At 41.2% G+C, this 18,760-nt stretch overlaps 1 protein-coding gene across 1 annotated transcript in view; it reads right to left on the reverse strand.

Annotated features, from left to right (window-relative positions):
• Positions 1-18,760, reverse strand: part of OSBPL2 (oxysterol binding protein like 2) — a 256,311-nt gene that overhangs the window by 92,964 nt on the left and 144,587 nt on the right. The gene's annotated exons all lie outside the window — the stretch shown is intronic.

Genomic DNA, 18,760 nt, shown 5'->3' on the forward strand with positions numbered 1-18,760 from the left:
GCTTGTACTTTTTAAACTTTTATTTGCTTGCACTGGAGTCACAGGAAGGGAAAGCCACCTACTTTTTTTTTTAAACCCAACTTCTCACATACTTTGCAGAGAAATTTGTCTCCATCTGCATGACATACCACAGACACAGTTAAATCTTTAGTTTACCCTGTCAGGCACTGCTGTCAATCTTAGATGGGCAATTAATCCTGCTAATGTCAGGAACACAGTAGCTGATATAAAAAAAGACAGAAAACTGTGCAACTGTTTTCCACAGTTTTTATTGCAGAGCGGAGGAGAACTTAACACTCTCCTTTCATAGTAAAACAAAGCAATTAGGTTAGGGGTTTAAAAGCAATTGTCAACTCTTCTGACAAATTTACATAAGCAGCAACACAGTATTAAAATGCTAAGCTTTAAATGTTAAACAGTTTATATGTTAAAATAACTTAAATGTAGAATCAAAGACGTCTGTGACATTCAGAGAAAAGTCAGAAAATATTTTTTGTTGTAAAGAATCAATGCATTTACCATTTTCAAGCCCCCCCCCCATTAACATACATGCCAGAACTGCATAAAGAAAATCAGGTGGCAACCCTATCAACTAGGTGCACTGATACTTTTCATAAAAAGTTCTTTTATGCTTTTTTTGTGACATCCTTCCAGTGGGGGGTGCATATCTGGTACATGCAGATCCATTATAACAGATTCCCACTGACTGAGTCAGTCCTTACAATGTCAGAATGCAACCATAATTCTTTGATGGCAGAGTTTAACAGAAGCTTTGCAGCACTCTAATAAATATTTTGGTTTGTGGGTGTAATATTTTGCATTTATATAAAATGGTTTGAGTGTACATTATGTGATAGACTGACACCTGGCCTGGAATGGGTTTCAGCGCCTTGCACTTATTGGCTGTTGGGAAGGACAGTATCATTCCTGCACACCTGTAAAGTATAAAGTGGGTTATCGAAAAATGGATAGATGATTCCTTTTTTACTTTTGTACCCTTTTCGTAAGTGTGCTACAAGTGTTCAGATCACTGATAAGGGTGTTCCAATGTGTTAGTCCTGATATTGTTCTCTTTCTGGCATAAAAATGTTTACCTTTGCAGTGATCCATTTTGTCTCCCCCTTGTTTATGGTTCTCCTAAGGGGAGTTGTGATGGGTCTTTTTGCATTATGTATATGACCATATAAGAAAGTTGGATAATGCTTGCTTGGTGTAACAAACGGAGCACACACCCATTTAGTTTCTGCGTAGTTTTAGCAAGTATCCAGTTATTTAGTGACTCGTTGTATCCATTCCTGGTAGTGCTGTGGCTAGCTGCATGATGACATTATAGTTAAACACATTTTTACTGCGTATTCCAGGTGAAAGTTTGTAATCACACATTCTGTTATACAGCGTGGTTTTAAAGGTCACCAAGGAAGGGCTGCTCTTGATACATAAGCAGAGCCTATTTCCAGAAACTGTAGATATGTTGTATTAGTACCTGTTGTGGCACTGTCAGCTGGTGGTGTTATTGTGGCAATGTACTTTTAGGTCTCCAACATGGCTGCTTGCCAACATTACTATATCATTGACTCTGTTCCAACCTTTAGTGCAGCATATACTGCCTATTGCTTAAAGCCTGGAAAAGGTGAAAGAGGGGTGGGAGGTTAACATAATGGTTAAAGCTTTTACCTTACAGACACAAGGTGCGAATTTTGATTCTCATATGGGGTAATTTGGCTAGGCTTGAAATGGCCCACAAGTACAGTTAGCCTAGTACTAATCTATGAACCTATGCAAGTGGGAGGTTGACAATGGTTAAGGTGTTTACCTTACAGAGAGAAGGTACAGAGTTTGATTCTCATATGGGATAATTAGCTAGGCTTATAATGGTCTACAAGGACAGCTAACCTAGAACTAATCTATGAACCTATATACAGCTGAATTTACTTTAACATACATTTATTATGTGCCCTTCCATTAAAACACTAAGGAAATCAGAAGTACTTAACTGCATTTAAATGCACGCACGCGAGCACACACACACGCGCGCGCACACACACACACACACGCACACTCATGCTTTTGTACACGTACCTTATACACATATAGAAACACATACACATAAACACACTATATGTGTGTGTGCGTGCGCGCACACGTGTGCATACAATTATTTATAACAAAACATAGTAAAGTTAAGCATTATTAATGTATACATTCTTGTAAATGCTGTTCAATGATTTACTTGGTCACTGTCACACATTGGCTATGTGCTGCACATGCAATCTTGGTCAATGTCTTTATGTCAGTAATTTTTCTTTGTATTAAGTGCATTTAATAATTGTTATTATCTTTACCAATGTAGCCCAAGTTATGGCTAAAAAGGGTCCTGTGACCAAGTACACTCTCCTGGTTACCAAAGTATAAATAAATATGAAACAGAAAAAAAGAGGGGGAACATGACAGAAATGACCGAGGAACTAGTAAAGCACATTATAAGTCTGCATCATTCATGAGAGAGAAAAATGTTCCCACTGAAGGCATTTGGAAGTAGCAGACAGACTAAGTTTAGAGTCCTACTAGTTGTCACTTGTAAATGTGCAGCAAGGATCATTTACTGCAGTGGGAGTTTTCACACCTCAGCATGAGAGTAGGGGGGTGGGTTTGTCAAATCTTTTAGGACTACAAAAGAGTCGTCTTACAAAAACCCGTTATTTATCTACTTTATTTTGCTGCAAGTAGCTAACAGCTATTTATAGCATAGAATAAGCTCTGACAGACACATAAATGAGGCTCAGTCAGATAAACACAGAAGCAGCTCTGTTACAGAAAGTGTGTTTAGATGACAGTGCTTCACAGTCCTGCCATTCAATCTTAATGGCATGAAAAAACAGCACCACTTCCTTATGTTTAGCATGAGTCATATAAAAAGGACTTGAAATGTATTCTGGGAAGAAGGAATGAAAGCAAGAAAACAAGATCACGTTAACTGTAAAAGAAGCACTTGAAGTAATTTGGAGGCATTAAAATAGCTCAAAAACAAAGATACAATGAAAAAATATGTTTTTGAGTTCTAAGGTGGAGTTTTCCTTTAATACAAGAGGATATTTTTTTAGTTCTTAGTTTCATGGCATGGGGCTATGCATACATCTAAAATAAGTTTTAGCACTTTAGTGTATACCAAGCCACATTTTGCATTGAAGTGCAAAAATGTTTAGGTTAGATGCTTATCTAGACAAATTTAGCACAATGCCATAAAACTAAAAGTTTAAAAACACACCTGAACATGTCAAGTGGTGCTTTGCAAAGGGTTACTTGATTCTGTATATCCTGTATGGTATTTTAAGGTTTCTGACCAGTGAGTCTGGTAAGAGCCTGTGTTTTGTCTTTTCATCTTGTATACTTTCATGATTCTTCTCTTTAATTCCACCCTGTCAGTAGTGAAATTATTTTGTGTTTTGAAATGTCTTTTTTTTTCTCTGAAACATCATACCTCGTGTTGCATTCCATCTCACAAATGTATTTTACATTAATACAATCAAAACAACATATGCATACTAAAACATTCAACTTGGCCCACAAGGTGCCGTACACAATGACAAAAAATAAAAACGAACAAACCGCAACCAAAAGTAAAAAGGTATCATTTAATCCAAATTTGATGTTAACTTAAATAACTTAGCGCTTTCGCTTTACAAAACATCCAGGCTTCTTCAGAGTCATTTAAGCATTAAATTCTTTCACTTAATATAGTCAACTGACCACATTCAGTGACCAATCAATTTCTTTCAACGAATCTGAATTAGATTACATCACCAATGAATTTCTATGCTAATTATACCAAAATCAAGTACAATCACAACCCTTTCACCATCCGCAGTTTTAAATTGATTCAGAACTATTTAACAAAGATATTATATCACTTCTTTAGTTATACAGTTTTTAAAACCAATATGTATATAATTATTTAAAATACAATATGCTATAAAAATCATGCATCTTATAAAAATATATATGATTATATATATTTAATTTTATAACATTTTGAAAAAAACTGCAGATGGTGAAAGGGTTGTGATTGTACTTGATTTTGGTACAATTAGCATATTGGATTGAACAATACCTTTTTACTTTTGGTTGCGGTTTGTTCATTTTTATTTTTTAACATATGCATCCTGTCTACCTTAAGAGAATTACATCTGGATTTTGCATCTCTCACCTTTTCCTTAAACATTCATAAAAAGGCTAAAGCAAAAAAACAAACAAACAAAAATATACATAAATAAAAAAGTACCTATACAGTTCCCATCTATCCAGTATTTTTCCAGGTTATCTGAAATCAGAACAATTGTCTAGCAGTCTAGAAAGGACTGCACAACCTCTGCTATTCTGTTTAGGAACACAAAGAGAATGACATAGTTTGCAAAAATGCAACTTTGCCTAACTTTTTTTTTAATGAAAAACATCACTAGTGAGATATGGTCAAGAAAGCAACTAGCTAAAAAAGAAAAGAATGAAAGAAAACATCCCACATCCTTTTGGCATAGCAATTTACAACATAAAATGGATGTGAAAGTGGGGGGAGGTAGTGAAAGGGACAGAGAGGTGGAGCCATGGACATTGCGGGGTGGGTGGTGATGGTGGCTTTCTTCCAGTTTTAGCCATGACAAAAGATGGCCACTCCTACTTATCAGTTTTACCTTCCTTTCCCTCTGACTTTTTTCCACTCTGAATTCTTTAAATTTCACTATTAAGTGCCTTTCGTCAATTTAACAATAATATTATTTTTAAAGGGAGAAGTTAACCATCTTTTACTTCATTAGGTATCTCAAAGACTCTTATGTTCTACCTTCCAGATCTAGTTTCAATATCATTTGTTTTATTATTTTAACAATTTATCAGTTTCAATTTCTGTAACTTTAAGTTGTTCTTTCAAGATTCCCATGTCTTTTTTTTTTATTCCATTAGCATAGAGTTTACCTCATTTATTTGATTATGTTGAATGACTAAAGAATTTATGTACTCAAGTTACAACAGTTTCTACACCTGGCAGCTTTTGAAAAAGGATAGCTTATTATCCTGACAAGTTTCCTTAAAACGTTTCAAGTCTACTTCTGCCTACCGTTCCTTGGTCGAAAGTGCATGACTCAAAAAAAAAATTCACAATTTGCTTCACAGAACTACATTCTGACAAGAAGAGGGTGAAATGATTATCCTGTTATTATCTTGAATGTCAAAGCAGCCTGCAATGGAAATATCACACCTCCTAAAGAACTATTTTCATTTACTGCCCTTGTCAGGCTATTTTTCTGCAGATTTCACAATTTTTCCCTTCATTTTATAACTCTGTGAGTGCCCTTCTTGGACTGCTCCTCTAACTTTTTCAAATACTTCTCCAAGAAATAAGATAAAAGAGTATTTTATTTTACACATAACTCATGAAACGAAATATGTGATCAGGTCCCACCCAGACAGATCAATCATATGTGGTCTGTGGGATTAGACCATCTGCCACACATATGCCTAAATAACTGAGAAGGGGAGAAGGAAGACATACCGTCCACAAGAAATGTCTTCCAAGTTGACACATTAAGAATTTTTACTTGGAAAACTGACCTCTATGTCACAATGGGTGACATACTCTGCATTTGCAAAGAAACACAGCTAAAATTTTACTAATTTCTCAGTGGTTAGAATAAATGATGACAGCACATGGCAATGGCCCTTTATATCTCAAATCCTTGTACTGCCCTCATCAGCATGTACACTGGCAAGATACCTCCAATAGTCTTAGCAAGGAAGAAACAGCTACAGAAAAAATATCGACCAAATCAGGTTCTCCCAGAAGTTACAATTTACTGCTGCATTCCTCCTTCCTCATAGTAAAAGCAACGTTGTACCAACTTAAACAAACCCCATCTGCTGTAAATTCTGAAAAGAATGAGGAATTAAAGGTGCACTGTATGGTGATGTTCCCTACAAAGGACTGAACACAGTACCTTTACGCATATACTAAAGCCCCTTGGCCTCTGAACATTCCTCATATTTGTAAACGGCTTGAGACTTATTTTACTGAATGTACAGCCATCATTATCAATCTCTGGTGTCTCTCCACCTCTGTTAGAATGCAATGCAACAATAAAAAGACTGACTATATTTTTATACTACTGCAAGACTGAATTAATTTGGTTTAAACAGTGCCTGACATATGAGAAATGTGAATTACTTCATATCAGAAAATGTAGGTCTGAAGTGATTTTTCTCTTCCATACTTAGTTCATCTCTTTTAATTATTTTTTCTGATACATTTAAGAAGCAAAGCATTTAATATGTTCTGCACAAAAAGCAATGCGAAAGAAATACAGAGCAGCAACCAAATGAAAAAATGAATAAAAATCCATAACACTCTGTCAGGCACATTGACATGATATATAATCTGTTAACCTGCATAGTTTATGGGCCTGCATTAAACTACTGATGGAAACTTCCAGAAAGCAGCAGTCAGAAAATGTAGGAAGTGATACACAGCGCTGAATACTGGAACAGATATCTACAGGAAGAAAGCACGAACCATGGGAGTAAAATTTCTTGCTTTCTGCTAGCAAAACATCTCAAGGAATTCCAGTGTCATCTGAACTTTCTTTAAAGCCTTTTCAAAGTTTCAATGAAACTTTTCATTTTGAATGTTATTACTGCATCTTGTTCAGTTTTCCTGCTGGCAAGGCATAGTCTGTGCCTAAAAAGGGGTCCTTGGATCAGTGTATTTACACCGTCAGCAAATAGGTTCATAAGTATACACTAGGCTAATGACCACAGGGGCCTTTTTAAGCTAGGCCATGTATCCTAAATATGTGTGACAAGTTTTGGTACTGTAAGGTTATTTTAAGGGGTGCATGTCGGCTAGGACTTGGATGGTCAAACATTTACAGGCTGTCTCTGTCCATTAGAGATAAAGGTGTCAGATCAGAAATGGATTTCCGATTTCCCATATATTGATCCAAGTTATACTTCAATTGGATTATGGAAGAACTCTGCTTCACATGGATTGGAATCCTGTTCCAGAGAAGGGGTAGTCTCTGTGATACATACTTGCCCCTACAACATGTCTTATTTATGTCGCAGGCAAGGTTAAGTCCCTACACTGGGTAGTTCTGATGCTATTTGTTTTGTGGACATGTAGAAGGTCCATCAGAGTACTTCTGATGCTATTTGTTTTGAGGATGTGCAGAAAGTCCATCAAAGTGAGGCCTGAGGATGTCTTGTAAGCTGGGGATAGATTGCCCCCTCAACAGTCTGTAGGTCTGAGTACAGTACAGGGACAGGACTTTGAGGCGATCCGTGTATGACATGTTATTTACTCTATCTTCTTGTTAGGCACCACTGTGGACATTGCAGCTGTTGCATGTGCCTGGTCAGGTACATACAGAACGGGGCATTGTACTTAATGATAGGTCTAACAAGGGCCGAGTACAGTCAAACGATCACGTTCTTGAACCTAGATGCCATACCCTTGCTTATACACTGCACAACAAAGAATGATTTCCTTACTACTGTAGACACATGATGGTTGAAGGCCAGGTTACTGCCTACATACATTTATAAATCCATAACTACTGGGTCTACTCTTAGGTGTGTATTATTAATTAGGTAGTTTTCAGGGGTAGTTGACTTCCCAAAGGGTACTATTATACATTTCTTTGTGTTGAGTTTTAGACCGTGGCTCTGACACAACTCAATTGTCTGTGTCAGCCCTTCTTGGCGGATATTAGGGTTTTGAGGGGGGGATTCTAAGACTGCACCTATTTTGCAATCATCTGCAAACCTGGTGAGCCAGAGGCCCTTGATGATGGCCCTGACTTCAGAGAAGTAGATGCCAAAAAAGGAGCGAACCCAGCACACTCCCCTTTGGGACTCCATCAGTAACCGTCTTGTTTGTCCCATCCTAACTTCTTTTATCCCATCCGTGAGCCAGCTGGATATCCAGTGGGAGACACAGGAGTTTATAGTTAATTTCGTGAATCTGTCTATGATGCCTGTGAATAACTGTGTCAAATGCCTTCTTGCAGGTCAAGGTAGGCATATGAACCATTTTGTCCTCGTCCATTGCTTTACTAACCACCTCAAAGAAGTCTACCAGGTTAACTAGGCATGACCTGCACTTGACTAATATCAAACTGGGCTGGATCCAGTGTCTGAAGGTTTTCTACATCACTGTTAGTCACTTCCATGATAATTCTTTCACTGGCTTTGTATAGGAGACTAGTCAGACTTAAGGATCTCTAGTTACTGGGTTCTGTAGATGGTACACCCTTGTGTACAGGGATGATGGTTGCAGTCCTCCATTCACATGGCATGAAGCCTGTTGGGAGGCTACAGTTAAACAGTAATTCTGGTGGTCCTGACAGAATTTGTTTATTGCTATTTTGGACGTATCCTAGGATATTATCAGGGCCCATCGATGCAGTGTTTTGGCCTTGCAGAGAACACTGAGAACCTGTTCCCTAGTGACAGTTTGGGATTATGTTCAACAGTATTTCCTGAGGGGAGTCTGGGGGGAGAGGGGGTAAGATTAGAGCTGAATTTGTCAGCAAGTAGATTTGCTTTAACTTCCATCTCACTGTAAGTGGCCCCATTCAAAATTAGTTCTGCACATTGTTGTGCACTGCCTTTGAGGTTGCAGACATAGTTAAAGAAAGCCTTGTGATTGTCCTTTGCCTGGGAGGCTATTTTTACCTCATATTTGGCTTTGGAAGGGGGCTGCTCTGGTGGCATAGAGGGATAAATCCTTGACTACGGCCCAGATGAACTGGATTTGATTAGCGGCTCAGGTGACTAACAAAATGGCAGAAAATGGATGGTTGTGCCCATCCAAGGCGGTAGGGCACTTGTTTATACACTCCCTAAGGGAAGGTGTGGTTCAAAGAGGGGAGATGCCTTCAGACATAATCAAAGATATTTGAGGGCGGGGAAAGGGAGTGAGCAGGTCATAAAAAAATACCCCCCATAGCAGTAAATATTCAAACGAGAGCTTTGAAGGCAGAAGTGGAGAAGAGTTCCATGTAAACAGCAGTTGAACATGGGTCAGTCGGTCCTGAGAAATAGGCGAGCGCTGTTTTGAAGGGAAAGGTGATGGCCTCCATCAACCTTGGCTGACTGAAAGGGAGTCTGGTTCAGATCCCTGAATCCATAGCAGTAGAGACAGGTGCCTCAGGACATCTAGTACAGTGATGCAAACGATCCCAGAGAAGCCGGCGGGGGCCCCTGGCAGAGTTCTCTTTTCTTTGTAAAGAGCAGGGCACCTTGGAATGGGTTCACCCTGAGAGGGGCCTGTGCCCTGTAAAGCATCACAGTTCCTGTGGTGCCAGATGAGCTCTTGCCAGCCCTTGAAAATCCTGGGGAGAGGGTGCAAGTCTCACCTGGGCTGTACTCATACCCAACGGCAGGTCTCCAGGGTGAACAACCTCTGGCATGTTAGAACAATGTAGGTAAGGGAAGTTGGCGAGTCAGATCTAACTTTGGGATATGGATTGTCTTATAAGGGCTGGGTAGGTTGCGCTCGGGTGTGAAGTGGGGCTGGGAGTGCACCACAGCTGGACGAGGCATTGTCCCTTTGCTGTACCCCCCCTTCCTGGGGGGGCTGGGGGGACATTGTTGGCAACTCTGGAAGGGCGCCGGGCCCTTCTTGTGGAGGCGAGTGTTGGCATCCTGGATTGTCTAGCAGCTAATTTAGAACTGGTGCAGACCATGGGAATCAGACTGATTAATTAAAACGAAGCATCGCTACGGCCTGAGATGGGTGTTTACGTGATTTGATTTCTGCCCAGTGCTCTGAATGTCGAAGTGAAGACATTCAATGAAGCATGGGTAAATGTTGGGTGTAAGTATGACTCTCTTAAGGTAGCCAAATGCCTTGTCATCTAATTAGTGATGCTCATGAATGGATGAATGAGACTGCCACTGCCCCTACCTACTATCTAGCAAAACCACAGCCAAGGGAACAGGCTTGGCAGAATCAGAGGGGAAAGAAGACCCTGCTGAGCTTGACTAGTCTGGCACTTTGAAGAGACATGAGAGGTGTAAAATAAGTGGAAGGCCTCAGCCGCTAATGAAATACCACTAGTCTTATTTTTTCACTTACTCGAGGTGGAGGGGGGCTCTCCCTTCTGGCTCCGAGCACCCTGGTGTGAGTAATGCAGGTGTCTTGAGGTGAGCTCAGGGAGGAGAGAAACTTCCCGTGGAGTAGAAGGGCAAAAGCTTGCTTGATCTTGATTTTAAGTATGAATACAGACAGTGAAAGCGGGGCCTTTCGATCCTTCTGGCTCTTGGGTTTTAAGCAGGAGGTGTCAGAAAAGTTATCACAGGGATAACTGGCTTGTGGCGGCCAAGTGTTCAATAGATGTCACTTTTTGATCCTTTGATGTCGGCTCTTTCTATCATTGTGAAGCAGAATTCACCAAGCGTTGGATTGTTCACCCACTAATAGGGAACATGAGCTGGGATTAGACAGTCATGAAACAGGTTCGTTTTACCCTACTGATGATGTGCTGTTGCTTGCGACAGTAATCCTGCTCAGTACAAGATGAACCACAGGTTCAGAAATTTGGTGTATGTGCTTGCCTGAGGAGCCAATGGTGTGAAGCTACCATCTGTGAGATATGAATGAACACCTTTAAGTCAGAATCCTGCCTAAACATAATGATACTGCAGAGCCACAGATCTCTGGTTGGCCAGGGATAGCCAGCCGCATGGTTGGCGAGGAGTGTCGCTCGTCACTTGGTCAGAGCTTGGACAGAAGGGGGGTGCTTCTCTCCAGCAGTGCACTGCATGGTCATGGGGAACTGGATGATAAATAATTGATAGACAACCTGGACAAGTCCTAGGATACCCAAAGGATCCATGAATGGCCCCAGCAAGAATGAGGCAAATCTGGGGTTTACAGAGTAGCTGGTAGTCCTGCAATGGGCATTAGGTGCTGGGCTGGTAAAAATTAGGTCTCAGGAGACCAAAAAAAAACTATTGGCTTTGGTCGACTTGATAGCCAGCTGTCTGAGTTATTTGTTTAGACTGATGAGGAAGGTTTTGTCTCGCTGCTCCGTGCACTTCCTAACTTTCCCACTATTTTCTTCCTTTCGTTATGCACTGATGTTGGAATTCCACCAGGGTGGCTTTTTACAAGTTTCTTCTGTGATTATTCCTGAAAGGTACAGCTGTTTCGATGCAGCTATTAACATGACAGTACAAGGTCTCTGTGAACAATTCTGCACAGGCTGCAGTATTCTCAGAGTTTAGGAGGCTTGAAATGCTGCCAAATTATCACTTAACAGTAGAAAGCCTGCATCAGAATGGCTCCTAAAAGTTATACATTCAGTTATTTTTGAGTACTAGTTTATTTAAGTCAATAAGGAATTCGTCTTGTTCTTTTAGGGTCACAGAGGGAGTGAGGAAAAGTACAGTTGTGTACACTTACCATAAATGTAGATGTTCGAATGTATTCACTGTTGTAGTCATCACTTTTGGGTTATCTGCTGGCAGTAGCCCTCAGTCGGCCTGATTAACAAAGTCTTGGGTCCTGCGCCGGTTGCTGTCCCTTCTTCCATGGCATCAGGTCATCAGGGGGTATAAAACATGCAGCCAATGCCATTACATCAATTTTTTCTTGCCCCAGATGTCAGGTGCCCCCCTAATGGGAAGCAATTAAATCTATAAATACAAGGTTATACCTCAAACAAAAAAGCAAATACACCAAAAAGCTTTTGAGCATAGTAAAGTAGAGTAGAGGTATATCCAAAAGAAGAAAGGGGACTGGAGGGAGGGTAACCAGGACTGCAACAGTGAATACACTCGAACATCTACATTTATGGTAAGTGTACACAACTGTACTATGTTCTTCGTGTTTCACTGTTGCAGTCATTACATTCAGGTATATTCCCAAAGCTAAGAATGGGAGGAGGAATTTAGACAGCATTAGGACCAGCTATAAGGCCCTGAAAGACTGCAGTGGCAAAGCCAGCTCTGGATTTAGAGAAAATTGGCAGATGGTAATGCTTGGTGAAAGTATGTACTGAACCACAGGTAGCAGCTTCTAGGATGTCCCTGGTAGGGACGCCTCTGAGAAAGGCTGTAGAGGTGGATGCAGCCCTGGTTGAGTGGGGTCTGATCCCCTGTGGGATAGGTTTTACATGGGTGCTTGTAGCAGAAATGAATGCAATGGCCTATCCATATTGAAATGTTTTGCTTTGAAATAGCCTTCCCCTCTGCCCCTGCAGCAAATGCCACCAGCTGTTGGTCAGATTTCCTTTGAGGTTTAGTCCTGTCCAAGTAGAATTTAAGTTGTCTGTGCACATCTAAGGAGTGCAGTATCCGTTCCCCTTTGTTCTGTGGGTTAGGGAAGAAGATTGGCAAATGAATGGACTGATTAAGGGCCACACTGGATACCACCTTGGGCATGAAAGAGGAATTGGTCCTGAGGGACACCCTGTCCGCATGAAAGATGATGAAAGACTCCACTGCCATGAGGGCCTGTAATTCAGATAACCTTCTTGCTGAAGTGATTGCTAAAAGTAAAGCTGTTTTCCAAGAGAGGAATTTTAAATCCGCAGTGGCAGCTGGCTCAAAGAAGGAAGGGTGAGCTTTTCCAATACAAAGTTAAGGTCCCAGGCTAGAGTTGGGGTTCTCCTGGGTGGTTGTAGATTTTTGGCCCCTCTGAGGAACTGCTTAAGCAGTGGATGAGAGAAGAGGGGAGGTTCTTGTTATAATGAGCTGAAATGGCTGAGGCATGAATTTTGATGGAGAAGAAAGACAGGCCCTTGTGAAGCATCTCAGTTAAGTATTGTAAAATCTGACGTAAATGGGCACTGCTGTGCTCATCCCTCGAGATTGGTTCCAGGCACAGAATCTTTTCCATTTTTCAGCATAAGATTTTCTAGTACTAGACCTCCTTGCCTCTAAAATGATATCCATCACTGGTTTACTGAGGGATGGTAAAGGAGAGATTAGGTAATTAGCCAGGCTGCTAGGTTCAGTGTATGAAGCTGAGGGTGCAGAATATGGTTCTCCTGCTGAGACAATAGGGTACGAGTCTGAGGCAGATGCCAAGGGGCCAACAGTGACACACTGTGCAAGAGCGGGTACACCAGTGTTGGCGCGGCCAGTCTGGTGCAATCAAAATCTTCCTTGGTTTGTCTTGTTTGATCTTTATTGTACTCTGGAGAGCAGAGGCAGAGGGGGGAAGGCATTCCAGCTGAAGGACAGAGCATCCACTTTCCAAGCTTGTTTGTGGGGAGTCCTTGTGCAGAATTTGTCCAATTGACAGTTGTGGGGGGAGGCAAACAGGTTTATATCTGGGCTCCCCCATTTGCTTGTCAACATGTTGAAAATCCTTGGTTCCAGCTTCCACTCATGTGGGTCCATGAGGTTTCTGCTTAGTTAGTCTGCCAGTGTATTTAGTTTTCCTGGCAGGAATTGAGCTTGTGGATGCACCTGGTAGCCCAGGGCTGTGTTCCACAATGCCATGGCTAGTTTGCATAGGGGGTAAGAATGTGTACCGCTGCTTGTTTAAGTACCAAATAACAGTGGTGTTGCCTGTCTTTACCATTAATTGTTCTGGAAGAATGTAGTCCTTGGAGGCTGTCAAAGCATGCTGTACAGCTAACATTTCTTTTTGATTGATATGCAAGTACATTTAACTTGGATTTCATTTGCCCTGAATGCACTTCCCTGCCAAGTGAGCCCCCCCCCCCATGTATAATCTGATGCATCTGTTGTTAGGGTTTGGGCGGCAGGGGGTTGTGTGAATGGTAGTCTCTTGTTTTGGTGGCAGGCTTCTGCCCACCAAAGAAACTCTAGGCATAGGCAAGGTATGAGAGGAATCATTGCTTCTATATCCTGAGAATGTTGACACCACAGGCTTTTTAGATACCATTGTAGTTTCCTCATATGCAGTCTTGCATATGTAACTAGAAGAATGCAGACCACCATGAACCCCAAGGCTTGTAGTATTTGCCTTGCAGATAGTAGGGTTTTTGTGGCCAATTGTTTGAAGTAGGTTGTCAAATGAATTTGTTTCTCTGGCGTGAGGAAAGCCATCTGGAAAGTTGTATTCAAGCTTGCTCCCAGGAATATGATTTGCTGACAGGGTACCAGGTGTGATTTCTTTTAGTTTATGGTGTACCCCAGACAAGTTAACACCCTTTGCACAATGGCCAGATGATTCAAAAGTATGCCCTGGCTTTCTGCCTGAATTAAACAATCGTCCAGGTTTTGGTACATTTGAATATTTCTTTGCCTGCAAAATGTGATGACTGGGGCTAGGCACTTTGTGAATACCCTGGGCACAGTAGATAAGCCAAAGGGCAGTGCAGAGAACTGATAGTGAGTGTAGCCTGCTTTGAAGCGTAGGTATCTTCTGCAAGATACCCTGATAGGGATGTCCAGGTATGCTTCTTTTAAATTGAGTGTTACCATCCAGGCATCTTTTCCTAGCATAGAAAGCAACTCATGAAGAGTCAGCATCGTGAATTTTGGAATCACCAAAAAGGAGTTTAGACAGGTCCAGGATAGGACGCCATAAATTGTCCTTTCTGGATACCAGGAAAATTCTTGAGTAGAAACCTTGTCCTTTTTCCTCTTCTGGTACAGTTTGAATAGCCTTTATGTTTAAAAGAGACAGTATTTGCTTTTGAGCCTCTGCCCACTGACTTGGGGGTAAATCTGGCCAACCTTTTGGCGTTGGTAATGTGTGGAAGTGAAATCTGTATCCTTGGGACACTATATTTAAAACCCATTTGTCCTGGGTAATGAGTTCCCAGTTTTTGGCCTGCAGACCAATCTTTCCACCTAAAGGAGCATTCAGTTGATAAGTGCTTGGAAGTTTTAAAATCAAGTCATTGAGACCATTTTCCATAGGAGGGAGTCTTACTACTCCCAGATTTGGAAGCGGAAGCCCCCCACTGCTTACTGTTGCGTGTACCCTGGGACTGAAACCTGAGATTTCTGTTGTGTCTGGGTTTGGATTGAGAAGGCCTGGAAGGAGCCAGAAAGGACCAATTCTTAGACGGCCAATGCCTACTAAATCTTGGAGGCTGAACTTGTAAAAAATCTTTAACAGTTTGCATAGATTTAGCTTTACCTTCCATCTTTTTAAGAACTTCCTCAACTTTGTTGCCAAACAGGCGGTCCTGATTTAAGGGTGCATCCAAAAGTTTAGCTTTAACATGATCAGGCAAAGATTGCTCCATAAGCCAAGCATGCCTTCTGAGTACAGACCCAGTGACAGCAGCCCTGCAAGAGGCCTCCAAAGAATCAAACCCACATGGCAAAGTATGTTTTCCAACCTGTTCATCAGAATGCATTAAATTCTGTAATTCCTTATTTTCAGCCCAGTCAGGAATCAACATAATTTTCCGTTTAAGCAATCCAATAATATGTTGTTGATACTTTAACATATGAAACTGACAGTTTAAGGCCCTAATGGCCAAGGTTGCAGAAGTGTAAACCTTCTTACCCCATCTATCCAGCGTCCTAGAATCTCTATCAGAAGGGGTAGGGTTTTTGGCAGCAGAGGCCTTAATACCCTTGGGTCCCTGTAAAACAGTCTCTGGATCCACAATAGGATTTTTAAAAAGGAACTTGTGAGAATCAGGAACCCTGTAATATCAGTCAGGTTTTCTGGGAGCAGGAGGCAAAGAATCAGGGGCCAAACTAGATTCCAAAAAGGCATCATCAACAATGTATAGTACAGGAGGAATAGCTAAAGGCCTACGCTGAGGTAGGAGTAAGAAATCCCTAAGCCTCTTTTTCGAATCAGAGAAATCCTGGCTTTCCCAGTTTAAATGCTCCCTTAGAGTGTGCAAGGTTTCACCAAAAGAAAAATCCTCTGGAGGGGGAAGCAGAGGGAATAGAGTCCTCTGCATCAGAATTCTCATAAGTAGATAAGGGTAAATCCAGATAATCAGAAGAATCAGAAAAATCAGAATCCTGGTCAGAAGATTCATAAACAATTTCAGTCCTAGGCCTCTTAGAAGAGGGTGGTTGGCTTCCCCTGATTAAAGTTATAAGATCTTCAGCCATTCTTATCATTTGTTTTTTATGGCATAGAGGCCTGAGCATGTGGCCTGGACGTCTGTTTTCTAGGCATGGTTCAAGGTTTAGGCCTTAAAGAAGAAGGAGGTGTCGGTTTAATATGTAAGTCCATAGGGCTGAATACACCCTCAGTAGCCGGTGCCTGCACAGCGGCTCCGGACCCATCAAAGGTACAGACATCCACAGGTTCCACAGTTGAAGCATCTCGCGGCATACCGGACTCTGAATGGGTCTCAGTAGAGGCCTGTGAATCAGAAGTAGCGGGTATCAGGGGCTGCAAAAGCGCCTCACTGAGTACCGGCGAACTGGCGACCGGCTTAGGAGAAGCGTCGTTGGCAGCTCTGGACCTAGGTGGCCTGTCTCTGTCTTTATCTTTCCGTTTTTTTCGGAATTCTGGTAGTCGGATGGCTTACTGATGACATTTCTGGATAACTGGACTGAGAACCGAAATATTTAAAGGCGAAAATATACCAACGGCGGATAGTGCGTTGATTAAATAAAGCACAAAACCGACAGCAAGGTATGTTGTGATCAGGGCCTAGGCAAGGCATACAGTACGAATGAAAATCTTTGTGAGGTATTTGCTTTCCACAAGAAAAGCAATTATTAACTTTTACTGACATCAGTAAACGGGGTACTTAGCTTTAGTTGAAGACTTCAGTTCCGAAACTCGAAAACTAAAAATTCAAGAGTCGGCCGACCAGCACTTGCGAACTGCTTCTGCTTCAGGCACCGCACGGCAAGAAAGACTGATGTAATGACCTCAGCTGCATGTTTTATACCCCTAACAACCTGACGTTATGGAAGAAGGGACAGCAACCGATGCAGGACCCAAGACTTTGTTAATCAGACCGACTGAGGGCTACTGCAAGCAGATAACCCAAATGTGATGACTGTAACAGTGAAACACGAAGAACATCAAGAATTACACAGTAATGTGTTATTTAGGGTTATCAGGTATCCTACTTTCTCAGGTAGCCTTGTACTGTAAAATATTTTATGGCTATACAGTGGATATAAAAAGTGTACACACCCCTGTTAAAATGCCAGGTTTTTGCGATATAAAAAAATGAGACCACAATAAATAATTTCAAACCTTTTCCTACCTTTAATGTGACCTATAACCTGTACAATTCAATTGAAAAAAAATCTGTTAGGAGAATAAATACAAAAAAATAAAAAAACATACAATAAGCTGGTTGTGTAAGTGTGCACACCCTTAAACTAATACTTTCTGTAATTAAATCAAAAGGTGCTTCAGCATTCAGTCTTTTTGGGTGCACACCTGCCATCAATTAAAAAGACTCTGATTAACCTCAAATAAAGTTCAGCTGTCCTAGTAGGATTTTCCTGACATTTACTCAGTTGCCTGTTACAGCAAAAGCCATGGTTCGCAGAGAGCTTACAAAGCATCAAAGGGATGACACTGTTGAAAGGTATCAGTTAGAAGTGTACAAAAAATTTCCACAGCATTGGATATACCAAGGAACACAGTGAAGACAGTCATCAAAAAGTGGAGAAAATATGGGACAACAGTGACAATGCAAAGAACTGGACATCCCTTCAAAATTGATGAAAATACAAGACAAAAACTGGATATGTACGCTGCCAAGAGACCTACAGCAAGACTGAAGGAGCTGCAGGAATTTCTGGCAAGTACTGGTTGTGTACTACATGTGACAACAATCTCCTGTGTTCTCCATATGTTTGGGCTGGGTCTATATTAGCATGTCGACAGGGCTGAACATCGAATGCCATTACGTCGACACATGTAGCACGAAATGCCTAAATCTCGAATGGCCAGAGCAGCGTTTTTTTCCCCAGGGGAAAAAAAAAATCGCTGGGTCGTTGTCGGGAATTTGCTGTTTCCCCCACTCTAGTGCAATCTCAGAATTGGCATATTTAAGTAGGGGGGTGTGTGCAGGGCACAAACCTCCACTTTGGGAGGGTCTGTGGGCAAAGCCCCCCCCACTTTATTTTGTCTGTCAGTTTGTTGTTTTTGTGGTTTGCCCAGCGATTTTTTCCCTGGGAAAAAAATTGCACAAAAGATGCCTTAGCGATTGGACAGATTTGCAGCGCTTTTGCAAGAAAGAGTGGGTAAATATTGCCAAGTCAAGATGTGCCATGCTGACAGACTCCTACCCAAGAAGACTGATTGTTGTAATTAAATCAAAAGGTGCCTCAACATATTAGTTTAAGGGTCTGCACACTTATGCAACCAGCTTATTGTACGTTTTTTATATTTTATATTTTTCCCCTAACAAATTTTTAGTTTTTCAATTGACTTTTACAGGTTATAGGTCACATTAAAGTTTGGAAATTATTTACTGTGGTTTCATTTTTTTAACTCACAAAAACCTGGCATTTTAACAGGGGTGTGTATACTTTTTATATCCAGTGTAGGTGGACACACTCCCAACATCCTAAGGGATCAGAAGTAAGCATTGCACCCAGGAATTTGGGCACTTAAGGTGTCAGTAACGAGGCAAAAAAGCATGAAAATGTAAACACAGAACATTTATTATGATTTTGATATTTAATGAAATCCACCCTCACTTTTTTTACTTGTATTACTTTTGCTAAATCTGACATGGTTTTATTAATTTTACACCGCTTGAAAGGTGCCATCAGGAGGCAAATTTCCCTTTCAAGAAAAACTTGTTGGGGGTGGGGGTGAAAACCATAATCTCTGTAA

The sequence above is a fragment of the Protopterus annectens genome, chromosome 12.part0 (genome assembly GCF_019279795.1).
Source record: "Protopterus annectens isolate FY-2018-M chromosome 12.part0, PAN1.0, whole genome shotgun sequence".
Classification (NCBI taxonomy): Eukaryota; Metazoa; Chordata; order Ceratodontiformes; family Protopteridae; genus Protopterus; species Protopterus annectens.